A 12038-nucleotide genomic window follows, 5' to 3' on the forward strand; every position below is an offset into this window, starting at 1 on the left:
GTAGGGCACTGGGCATCTCTCCGCCCATCACTTGAGGTGTGTAGGGCACTGGGCATCTCTCCGCCCATCACTTGAGGTGTGTAGGGCACTGGGCATCTCTCCGCCCATCACTTGAGGTGTGTAGGGCACTGGGCATCTCTCCGCCCATCACTTGAGGTGTGTAGGGCACTGGGCATCTCTCCGCTCATCACTTGAGGTGTGTAGGGCACTGGGCATCTCTCCGCTCATCACTTGAGGTGTGTAGGGCACTGGGCATCTCTCCGCCCATCACTTGAGGTATGTAGGGCACTGGGCATCTCTCCGCCCATCACTTGAGGTATGTAGGGCACTGGGCATCTCTCCGCCCATCACTTGAGGTGTGTAGGGCACTGGGCATCTCTCCGCTCATCACTTGAGGTGTGTAGGGCACTGGGCATCTCTCCGCCCATCACTTGAGGTATGTAGGGCACTGGGCATCTCTCCGCCCATCACTTGAGGTATGTAGGGCACTGGGCATCTCTCCGCCCATCACTTGAGGTGTGTAGGGCACTGAGCATCTCTCAGCCCATCACTGGCTCATCTGTAAAGGTGTGTACAGTATGCAGTGTGACTGCTCATGCTGATTCTGCCATAGTGAACCTCTTCTGATGCGTGAACTGGTCACATCTACCTACATAGAGAGACTGGAGGATGGCCTGAACATGCTGTAGAGATGTATACACACACACACTGCACACTTACATACAAATACACAAGACACGCATGCAGACACACACACTGACAGACAGACATACAGAGATGCAGAAACAGACACACACACTGACAGACAGACATACAGAGATGCATAAACAGACACACACACCAACAGACAGACATATAGAGATGCAGAAACAGACACACACCAACAGACAGACATACAGAGATACAGAAACAGACACACACACCAACAGACAGACATACAGAGATGCAGAAACAGACACACACCGACAGACAGACATACAGAGATACAGAAACAGACACACACTCAATCCCAACACATACCTTTTCACGCTATTTGGACAGCCTATTAGTGGGGACAAAAGCATGTATACTTATTCATTTAAAAAAGATCAGTGGATTTGCAAAAAACCTGGACAATTTAAACATTTCAAACAAAGCTCTCCTCTCTTTTCTCTCTCCCTCTTGTCCTCTCTCTGTCTCTCTCTCTGTCACACACATTCACACATTTGTATCCTCTTTCAGGCTATGGGGGTTCTCATCCAAAACACAGGGAGAAAAGGGGATTTGAGGGGATGGTGACAGAGCGACAGAACCAGAGGGATGGGGGAGAGGGGAAGGCAGGGGGAGAGGGGTGAGGCAGGGGGAGAGGGGTGAGGCAGGGGAAGGCAGGGGGAGAGGGGCGAGGCAGGGGGAGAGAGGGGAGGCAGGGGGAGAGGGGTGAGGCAGCGGAAGGCAGGGGGAGAGGGGTGAGGCAGGGGAAGGCAGGGGGAGAGGGGTGAGGCAGGGGGAGAGGGGTGAGGGGTGAGGCAGGGGGAGGCAGGGGGAGAGGGGTGAGGGGGAGGCAGGGGAAGGCAGAGGGAGAGGGGAGAGGCAGGGGAAGGCAGGGGAGAGGGGAGAGGCAGGGGAAGGCTGGGGGAGAGGGGGGAAGGCATGGGGGAGGCAGGGGAGAGGCGGAAGGCAGGGGGAGAGGGGGAAGGCAGAGGGAGATAGGGATGCAGGGGGAGAGGGGGGAAGGCAGAGGGAGATAGGGGGAGAGGGGGAAGGCTGGGGGAGAGGGGGGAAGGCATGGGGGAGGCAGGGGAGAGGGGAAGGCAGAGGGAGAGGGGGAAGGCAGAGGGAGAGGGGGAAGGCAGGGGGAGAGGGGGGAAGGCAGAGGGAGATGGGGGAAGGCAGAGGGAGATAGGGAGGCAGAGGGAGAGGGAGAAGGCAGGGGGAGATGGGGGAAGGCAGAGGGAGATAGGGAGGCAGAGGGAGAGGGAGAAGGCAGGGGGAGGCAGGGGGAGAGGGGGAAGGCAGGGGGAGATGGGGGAAGGCAGAGGGAGATAGGGAGGCAGAGGGAGAGGGAGAAGGCAGGGGGAGGCAGGGGGAGAGGGGGAAGGCAGGGGGAGAGGGGGGAAGGCAGAGGGAGATAGGGAGGCGGAGGGAGAGGGAGAAGGCAGGGGGAGGGAGGGGGAGAAGGCAGAGGGAGATAGGGAGGCAGGGGGAGACAGGGGGAGAGGGAGAAGGCAGAGGGAGACAGGGGGAGAGGGGGAGGCAGGGGAAAAGCAGGGAGGAAGGGGGAGAGGGAGGCAGGGGGAGGCAGGGGAGAGGGGGAGGCACGGGAAAAGCAGGGAGGAAGGGGGAGAGGGGTGAGGCAGGGGGAGAGGGAGGCAGGGGGAGGCAGGGGAGAGGGGGAGGCAGGGGAAAAGCAGGGAGGAAGGGGGGAGAGGGGTGAGGCAGGGGAAGGCAGCGGGAGAGGGGGGAAGGCAGGGGGAGGGGGAGGCAGGGGGAGGGGGAGGCAGGGGGAGAGGGGGAAGGCAGGGGGAGGGGGAGGCAGGGGAAAAGCAGGGAGGAAGGGGGAGAGGGGTGAGGCAGGGGAAGGCAGCGGGAGAGGGGGAAGGCAGCGGGAGGGGGATGCAGGGGGAGGGGGCGGGAAGGCAGGGGTAGGGGGAGACAGGGGAAAAGCAGGGAGGAAGGGGGAGAGGGGGGAAGGCAGGGGGAGGGGGAGGAAGGGGGAGAGGGGTGAGGCAGGGGAAAAGCAGGGAGGAAGGGGGAGAGGGGGGAAGGCAGGGGGAGGGGGAGGAAAGGGGAGAGGGGGGAAGGCAGGGGGAGGCAGGGGGAGAGGGGGGAAGGCAGGGGGAGGGGGAGGCAGCAGGAGAGGGGGAAAGGCAGGGGGAGGCAGAGGGAGAGGGGAGAGGCAGGGGAAGGCAGGGGAAAGCAGGGAGGAAAGGGGAGAGGGTAAGGCAGAAGGAGACAGGGGGAAAGAGAGGAAGGCTGGGGAAGAGGGGGGAAGGCATGGGGGAGGCAGGGGGAAGGGGGAAGGCAGGGGAGGCAGGGGAGAGGGGGAAGGCAGAGGGAGATAGGGAGGCAGGGGGAGAGGGGGGAAGGCAGAGTTAGGTATGGAGGCAGGGGGAGAGGGAGAAGGCAGGGGGAGGCAGGGGAAAAGCAGGGAGGAAGGGGGAGAGGGGAAGGCAGATGGAGATAGGGGGAGAGGGGGAAGGCTGGGGGAGAGGGGGAAGGCATGGGGGAGGCAGGGGAGAGGGGGAAGGCAGGGGGAGAGGGGGAAGGCAGAGGGAGATAGGGAGGCAGGGGGAGAGGGTGGAAGGCAGAGGGAGATACGGGGAGAGGGGGAGGTCTGGGGAAGAGGGGGGAAGACATGGAGGAGGCAGGAGGAGAGGGGAGAGGCAGGGGAAGGCTGGGGGAGAGGGGGGAAGGCATGGGGGAGGCAGGGGAGAGGGGGAAGGCAGGGGGAGAGGGGGAAGGCAGAGGGAGATAGGGAGGCAGGGGGAGAGGGGGGAAGGCAGAGGGAGATAGGGGGAGAGGGGGAAGGCTGGGGGAGAGGGGGGAAGGCATGGGGGAGGCAGGGGAGAGGGGGAAGGCAGAGGGAGAGGGGGAAGGCAGGGGGAGAGGGGGGAAGGCCAGAGGGAGATGGGGGAAGGCAGAGGGAGATAGGGAGGCAGAGGGAGAGGGAGAAGGCAGGGGGAGGCAGGGGGAGAGGGGGAAGGCAGGGGGAGATGGGGGAAGGCAGAGGGAGATAGGGGGAGAGGGGGAAGGCTGGGGGAGAGGGGGAAGGCATGGGGGAGGCAGGGGAGAGGGGGAAGGCAGAGGGAGAGGGGGAAGGCAGGGGGAGAGGGGGGAAGGCAGAGGGAGATGGGGGAAGGCAGAGGGAGATAGGGAGGCAGAGGGAGAGGGAGAAGGCAGGGGGAGATGGGGGAAGGCAGAGGGAGATAGGGAGGCAGAGGGAGAGGGAGAAGGCAGGGGGAGGCAGGGGGAGAGGGGGAAGGCAGGGGGAGATGGGGGAAGGCAGAGGGAGATAGGGAGGCAGAGGGAGAGGGAGAAGGCAGGGGGAGGCAGGGGGAGAGGGAGAAGGCAGGGGGAGGGAGGGGGAGAAGGCAGAGGGAGATAGGGAGCAGGGGGAGACAGGGGGAGAGGGAGAAGGCAGAGGGAGACAGGGGGAGAGGGGGAGAGGGGGAGGCAGGGGAAAAGCAGGGAGGAAGGGGGAGAGGGAGGCAGGGGGAGGCAGGGGAGAGGGGGAGGCATTGGGAAAAGCAGGGAGGAAGGGGGAGAGGGGTGAGACAGGGGGAGAGGGAGGCAGGGGGAGGCAGGGGAGAGGGGGAGGGGAGCAGGGGAAAAGCAGGGAGGAAGGGGGAGAGGGGTGAGGCAGGGGAAGGCAGCGGGAGAGGGGGGAAGGCAGGGGGAGGGGGAGGCAGGGGGAGGGGGAGGCAGGGGGAGAGGGGGGATGGCAGGGGGAGGGGGAGGCAGGGGAAAAGCAGGGAGGAAGGGGGAGAGGGGGTGAGGCAGGGGAAGGCAGCGGGAGAGGGGGGAAGGCAGCGGGAGGGGGATGCAGGGGGAGGGGGGGGAAGGCAGGGGGAGGGGGAGACAGGGGAAAAGCAGGGAGGAAGGGGGAGAGGGGGGAAGGCAGGGGGAGGGGGAGGAAGGGGGAGAGGGGTGAGGCAGGGGAAAAGCAGGGAGGAAGGGGGAGAGGGGGGAAGGCAGGGGGAGGGGGAGGCAAGGGGAGAGGGGGGAAGGCAGGGGGAGGCAGGGGGAGAGGGGGGAAGGCAGGGGGAGGGGGAGGGGGAGGGGGAGGCAGCGGGAGAGGGGGAAAGGCAGGGGGAGGCAGAGGGAGAGGGGAGAGGCAGGGGAAGGCAGGGGAAAAGCAGGGAGGAAGGGAGAGAGGGTAAGGCAGAAGGAGATAGGGGGAGAGGGGGGAAGGCTGGGAAAGAGGGGGGAAGGCATGGGGAGGCAGAGGGAAGGGGGAAGGCAGAGGGAGATAGGGAGGCAGGGGGAGAGGGGGGAAGGCAGAGTTAGGTATGGAGGCAGGGGGAGAGGGAGAAGGCAGGGGGAGGCAGGGGAAAAGCAGGGAGGAAGGGGGAGAGGGGAAGGCAGATGGAGATAGGGGGAGAGGGGGAAGGCTGGGGGAGAGGGGGGAAGGCATGGGGGAGGCAGGGGAGAGGGGGAAGGCAGGGGGAGAGGGGGAAGGCAGAGGGAGATAGGGAGGCAGGGGGAGAGGGGGAAGGCAGAGGGAGATACGGGGAGAGGGGGAAGTCTGGGGAAGAGGGGGGAAGACATGGAGGAGGCAGGAGGAGAGGGGGGAAGGCAGGGGGAGAGGGGGAAGGCAGAGGGAGATAGGGAGGCAGGGGGAGAGGGGGGACTCTCTCACTTTCCCATCTCTTTCTCCAACTCTCTCACTTTCCCATCTCTTTCTCCAACTCTCCCACTTTCCCCCCTCTTTCTCCAACTCTCTCACTTTCCCACCTCTTTCTCCAACTCTCTCACTTTCCCCCCCCTTTCTCCAACTCTCGCACTTTCCCCCCTCTTTCTCCAACTCTCTCACTTTCCCACCTCTTTCTCCAACTCTCTCACTTTTCCCCCCCTTTCTCCAACTCTCTCACTTTCCCCCCTCTTTCTCCAACTCTCTCACTTTCCCACCTCTTTCTCCAACTCTCTCACTTTCCCCCCCCTTTCTCCAACTCTCTCACTTTCCCCCCTCTTTCTCCAACTCTCTCACTTTCCCACCTCTTTCTCCAACTCTCTCACTTTACCCCCCCTTTCTCCAACTCTCTCACTTTCCCACCTCTTTCTCCAACTCTCTCACTTTCCCACCTCTTTCTCCAACTCTCTCACTTTCCCCCCTCTTTCTCCAACTCTCTCACTTTCCCACCTCTTTCTCCAACTCTCTCACTTTCCCACCTCTTTCTCCAACTCTCTCACTTTCCCACCTCTTTCTCCAACTCTCCTACTTTCCCACCTCTTTCTCCAACGCTCTCACTTTCTTGCTCTCCCCATCTCTCTCTCTCTCCTCTCCCCCTTTTTATGTATCTCTCTGTCTCTCCTCTCCTTCTCTCTCGCCACATAATTCGTTTGGAGCTCAAATTAGCAACTCAAATGTTGGCAATCTGGATATGCTCTCCCGGCTTCCTCCCCTATGCTTTCCATGCAGTTTGACAATATTTTTGTTAACGCCCATTTCCCCCATTAAACAACTGTAGCGGAGGGGATGGGATGGAGAGGGGAGGAGAGGTGGATGAATGAGGGGGTGTGGGAAGGTCAAACAGGAGATTGAGTGGAGGATTTAGCAGGCTGTCCTCTCAGCAGATAGCTCATACTTGGATAAAGCTCATTGAACTAAATAAGGATTTGAAGTAATCAGGGGAAAACTGTTTATTTCTGTATAATTGACCAGTGTGGCTCTGCCCTCTCTATGGGGTTTCTACCATCTGGAATGACATGGAAATACAAATACAAATCTAATATGGACAGTTTTGTTCTGAGATATAAGATTTAAAAAATACAAGAGCCAAACAGGGCTACCTACGTACGGAAGTGAGAGGAAATAGAGCAGTCAGATGTTAGTTCATTATACTGTAAAGTGTCAATTGGAACAAACACAGTCATATTATTTCCAGGAGAATAGAGAGTCTGTTTACTACTTTATTATCCCCCAGGGGCAATTAGCATTACAGCAGGCAGTAGATGAACACACAGTACATACAAACAGCATTCAGGCATAAATAGAGTAAAATACAATTCTGTGCCTCATAAATAGAACTGTCACTATGGCTGATCCGTTTCCTATGACTCCTACTCAACACCCCATATAAGGTAGGCATGATTATGCCAGTGTACTCTACACACATCAAGATTGTACTGTATGAACTATAGGACACGACCAGAACCTCTGCAATTACTCTCCTCCTGCGCTGCCATATACTTTGGTCAGTTCCCATTTACTAACTAACCAATTACTCTCCATATTTACTCAGGTGAATGGGCCAGGAACCGAGGATGATGGCGATGGTCGTCAGAGAGTATTTTTAATACAGTGAACTTCAGTGGCAGATCAGGCTCAATTAACATTGAGATGAAAGGTAATCCCAGGAGTAGAGCAAACATACTTAAAACGACATGCACGTATGCATGCAGCACGCATTCCCAGTGACACACACACACACACACACACACACACACACACACAGCTTCTATCCAGAAGACAGGATCAGCCCAGATTAAATATCCATTATTTCCTCTCTTCCTTCCATCTATCTGCCTTCCTCCCTCTCTCTGCCGTGTGTGAGATCTGAGAATACGACAACGCAGGCTAATGAGCCTGGTGCTGTAATATCTCCTCCCCTGTGTGGCCTCAGCCTGGCCCTCTCATCAAACCCAGCTAGAGAGAAAAGATATGCACATGTCACTGAGAAAGCCCATGTCATTAAAGTTTCATTGGATTCTCTGTTTACACAATGGTATCCTACACACATGGAGGAGGAACTGAAACACACACACACACCCACACACACCCTTCCTCTCTCTGTCAATCATGTCCAACTGATTAGTAGCATTTTCTCATCTACATGTATTGTGTCACCTCCTTTCCTAAATATAATGGTGCTCCTTTCATGAGCCGTTGTGGGGCAGTCTGTCACACATCGCTAAGTCAGCTCGTTGGCTATTAAATAAGTCCTTTTCATTAAACAAGTGTTTCATTAAACATTCACTCACTCATCCTCGTTTGCATTTTTCACCATATAACCATTGATTAAACATAGATTTTATCACTTGTTCTCATTTGCATCTGTTCACATTTATTCTTAGAAGAGTTCAGATTTGAATAGGACGAAATGTAGAGCGGGTGAGGAGAGAGAGGGTGGAGAGACAGGGAGAGGAGAGAAAGGGGGGAGAGACAGGGAGAGGAGAGAGAGGGGGGAGAGACAGGGTGAGGAGAGTGAGGGGGGGAGAGACAGGGTGGAGAGACAGGGAGAGGAGAGAGAGGGGGGAGAGACAGGGTGTGGAGAGGGAGTGGGGAGAGACAGGGAGAGGAGAGAGAGGGGGGAGAGACAGGGAGAGGAGAAAGAGGGGGAGAGACAGGGTGAGGAGAGTGAGGGGGAGAGACAGGGTGGAGAGACAGGGAGAGGAGAGAGAGGGGGGAGAGACAGGGAGAGGAGAGAGAGGGGGAGAGACAGGGTGAGGATAGTGAGGGGGGAGAGACAGGGAGAGGAGAGAGAGGGGGGAGAGACAGGGAGAGGAGAGAGAGGGGGGAGAGACAGGGTGAGGAGAGTGAGGGGGGAGAGACAGGGTGAGGAGAGTGAGGGGGGAGAGACAGGGTGAGGAGAGTGAGGGGGGAGAGACAGGGTGAGGAGAGGAGAGAGGGGGAGAGACAGGGAGAGGAGAGAGAGAGGGGGGAGAGACAGGGAGAGCGAGAGGGGAGAGAGACAGGGAGAGCGAGAGTGAGAGCGAAGAAAATGAACAAGGAAGAAGAAGAAGTAGAAGGAGAAGTAATAATAATAATAATATGTTAATATTATAGAGGATATTTGTTATTCCATTTCAGCAGAATGACCAGAAAATGAAAGCAGAAATGAGATTATTACATGTTTCTTCTCCACATCATTATGTAGACCCACTCACCATGAAAAGAACAGCCTGTACAACATTATAAAACATATCATTATGTAGACCCACTCACCATGAAAAGAACAGCCTGTACAACATTATAAAACATATCATTATGTAGACCCACTCACCATGAAAAGAACAGCCTGTACAACATTATAAAACATATCATTATGTAGACCCACTCACCATGAAAAGAACAGCCTGTACAACATTATAAAACATATCATTATGTAGACCCACTCACCATGAAAAGAACAGCCTGTACAACATTATAAAACATATCATTATGTAGACCCACTCACCATGAAAAGAACAGCCTGTACAACAGTATAAAACATATCATTATGTAGACCCACTCACCATGAAAAGAACAGCCTGTACAACATTATAAAACATATCATTATGTAGACCCACTCACCATGAAAAGAACAGCCTGTACAACAGTATAAAACATATCATTATGTAGACCCACTCACCATGAAAATAACACACTGTACAACAGTATAAAACATATCATTATGTAGACCCACTCACCATGAAAAGAACACACTGTACAACAGTATAAAACATATCATTATGTAGACCCACTCACCATGAAAAGAACAGCCTGTACAACAGTATAACACATATCATTATGTAGACCCACTCACCATGAAAATAACACACTGTACAACAGTATAACACATATCATTATGTAGACCCACTCACCATGAAAAGAACACACTGTACAACAGTATAAAACATATCATTATGTAGACCCACTCACCATGAAAAGAACAGCCTGTACAACAGTATAAAACATATCATTATGTAGACCCACTCACCATGAAAAGAACACACTGTACAACAGTATAAAACATATCATTATGTAGACCCACTCACCATGAAAAGAACACACTGTACAACAGTATAAAACATATCATTATGTAGACCCACTCACCATGAAAAGAACACACTGTACAACAGTATAAAACATATCATTATGTAGACCCACTCACCATGAAATAACACACTGTACAACAGTATAAAACATATCATTATGTAGACCCACTCACCATGAAAATAACACACTGTACAACAGTATAAAACATATCATTATGTAGACCCACTCACCATGAAAAGAACACACTGTACAACAGTATAAAACATATCATTATGTAGACCCACTCACCATGAAAAGAACACACTGTACAACAGTATAAAACATATCATTATGTAGACCCACTCACCATGAAAAGAACACACTGTACAACAGTATAAAACATATCATTATGTAGACCCACTCACCATGAAAATAACACACTGTACAACAGTATAAAACATATCATTATGTAGACCCACTCACCATGAAAATAACACACTGTACAACAGTATAAAACATATCATTATGTAGACCCACTCACCATGAAAATAACACACTGTACAACAGTATAAAACATATCATTATGTAGACCCACTCACCATGAAAATAACACACTGTACAACAGTATAAAACATATCATTATGTAGACCCACTCACCATGAAAAGAACACACTGTACAACAGTATAAAACATATCATTATGTAGACCCACTCACCATGAAAAGAACACACTGTACAACAGTATAAAACATATCATTATGTAGACCCACTCACCATGAAAAGAACAGCCTGTACAACAGTATAACACATATCATTATGTAGACCCACTCACCATGAAAAGAACAGCCTGTTGCTCAACACTGTACAACAGTATAAAACATATCATTTCCCTCTGGATACCAGAGCATTTAACATGACATGGATCTATTGATACTTGACTAAAATAGTGTGCAAAGCTGTCATCAAGGCAAAGGTTGGCTACTTTGAAGATTCTCAAATATAAAATATAGTTTGATTTGTTTAACACTTTTTGGTTACTACATGATTCCATATGTGTTATTTCATAGTGTTGATGTCTTCACTATTATTCCTCAATGTAGAAAATAGTCTAAATAAAGAAAAAACCCTGGAATGAGTAGGTGTGTCCAAACTTTGGAATGGTCCTGTATTTACAAAGCACAATAAACCACCTAGATCACATCCCATGCTGTGAATGTAGTTACCTCGTGATATTTTATATAAATAATCCTCATAGTGATATGAACTTCTATTCACTCATATAGAGCAGATTTGAACTACAGCAGATGTCAAGGTATGACTCCCTGTATGTGTGTGTGTGTGTGTGTGTGTGTGTGTGTGTGTGTGTGTGTGTGTGTGTGTGTGTGTGTGTGTGTGTGTATGTGTATGTGTGTGTGTGCATGCGTTTGTGCATGTCTGTGTGTGTGGTGAATTGAACACTGATGGAGCGGTCGCATCTAACCCTGGTAGCGTTATGTTCTTTTCCCTCCCCTCTCTAAATACCGTCAGGGGACACCAATCAGTGACAGGTGTGTGTGGTCCTTCTCCCAGAGAGAGAGGGAGGGAAGAGAGAGGGAGAAAAGAGAGAGGGAGAGAAGAGAGAGGGAGAAAAGAGAGAGGGATGTAAGAGAGAGGGAGGGAAGAGAGAGGGAGAAAAAAGAGGGAGGGATGTAAGAGCGAGGGAGGGAAGAGAGAGGGAGAAAAGAGAGAGGGATGTAAGAGAGAGGGAGGGAAGAGAGAGGGAGAAAAGAGAGAGGGATGTAAGAGAGAAGGAGGGAAGAGAGAGGGAGAAAAGAGAGAGGGATGTAAGAGAGGGAGGGAAGAGAGAGGGAGAAAAGTGAAAGGGATGTAAGAGAGAGTGAGAGAAAAGAGAGGGAGAAAAGAGAGAGGGATGTAAGAGAGAGTGAGAGAAGAGAGAGGGAGAAAATAGAGAGGGATGTAAGAGAGAGGGAGGGAAGAGAGAGAGAGAAAAGAGAGGGAGGGATGTAAGAGAGAGTGAGATAAGAGAGAGGGAGAGAAGGGGAGAAGGTGAGGAAAAGAGGGAGAGAGAGGGATGTAAGAGAGAGGGATGTAAGTGAGAGGGAGAGAGATATGCCACAGTGTCTCCTGACCCCTCCTGTCTCAGCCTCCAGTATTTATGCTGCAGTAGTTTATGTGTCGGTGGGCTAGGGTCAGTTTGTTATCTGGAGTACTTCTCCTGTCTTATCCGGTGTCCTGTGTGAATGTAAGTATGCTCTCTCTAATTGTCTCTTTCTCTCTTTCTTTCTCTCTCTTGGAGGACCTGAGCCCTAGGACCATGCCTCAGGACTACCTGGCATGATGACGACCTGCTGTCCCCAGCCCACCTGGCCGTGCTGCTGCTCCAGTTTCAACTGTTCTGTCTGCGGCTATGGAATCCTGACCTGTTCACCGGACGTGCTACCTGTCCCAGACCTATTATTTGACCATGCTGGTCATTTATGAACATTTGAACATCTTGGCCATGTTCTGTTATAATCTCCACCCGGCACAGCCAGAAGAGGACTGGCCACCCCTCATAGCCTGGTTCCTCTCTAGGTTTCTTCCTAGGTTTTGGCCTTTCTAGT

This window comes from Oncorhynchus kisutch, linkage group LG30, assembly GCF_002021735.2.
Source record: "Oncorhynchus kisutch isolate 150728-3 linkage group LG30, Okis_V2, whole genome shotgun sequence".
NCBI lineage: Eukaryota > Metazoa > Chordata > Actinopteri > Salmoniformes > Salmonidae > Oncorhynchus > Oncorhynchus kisutch.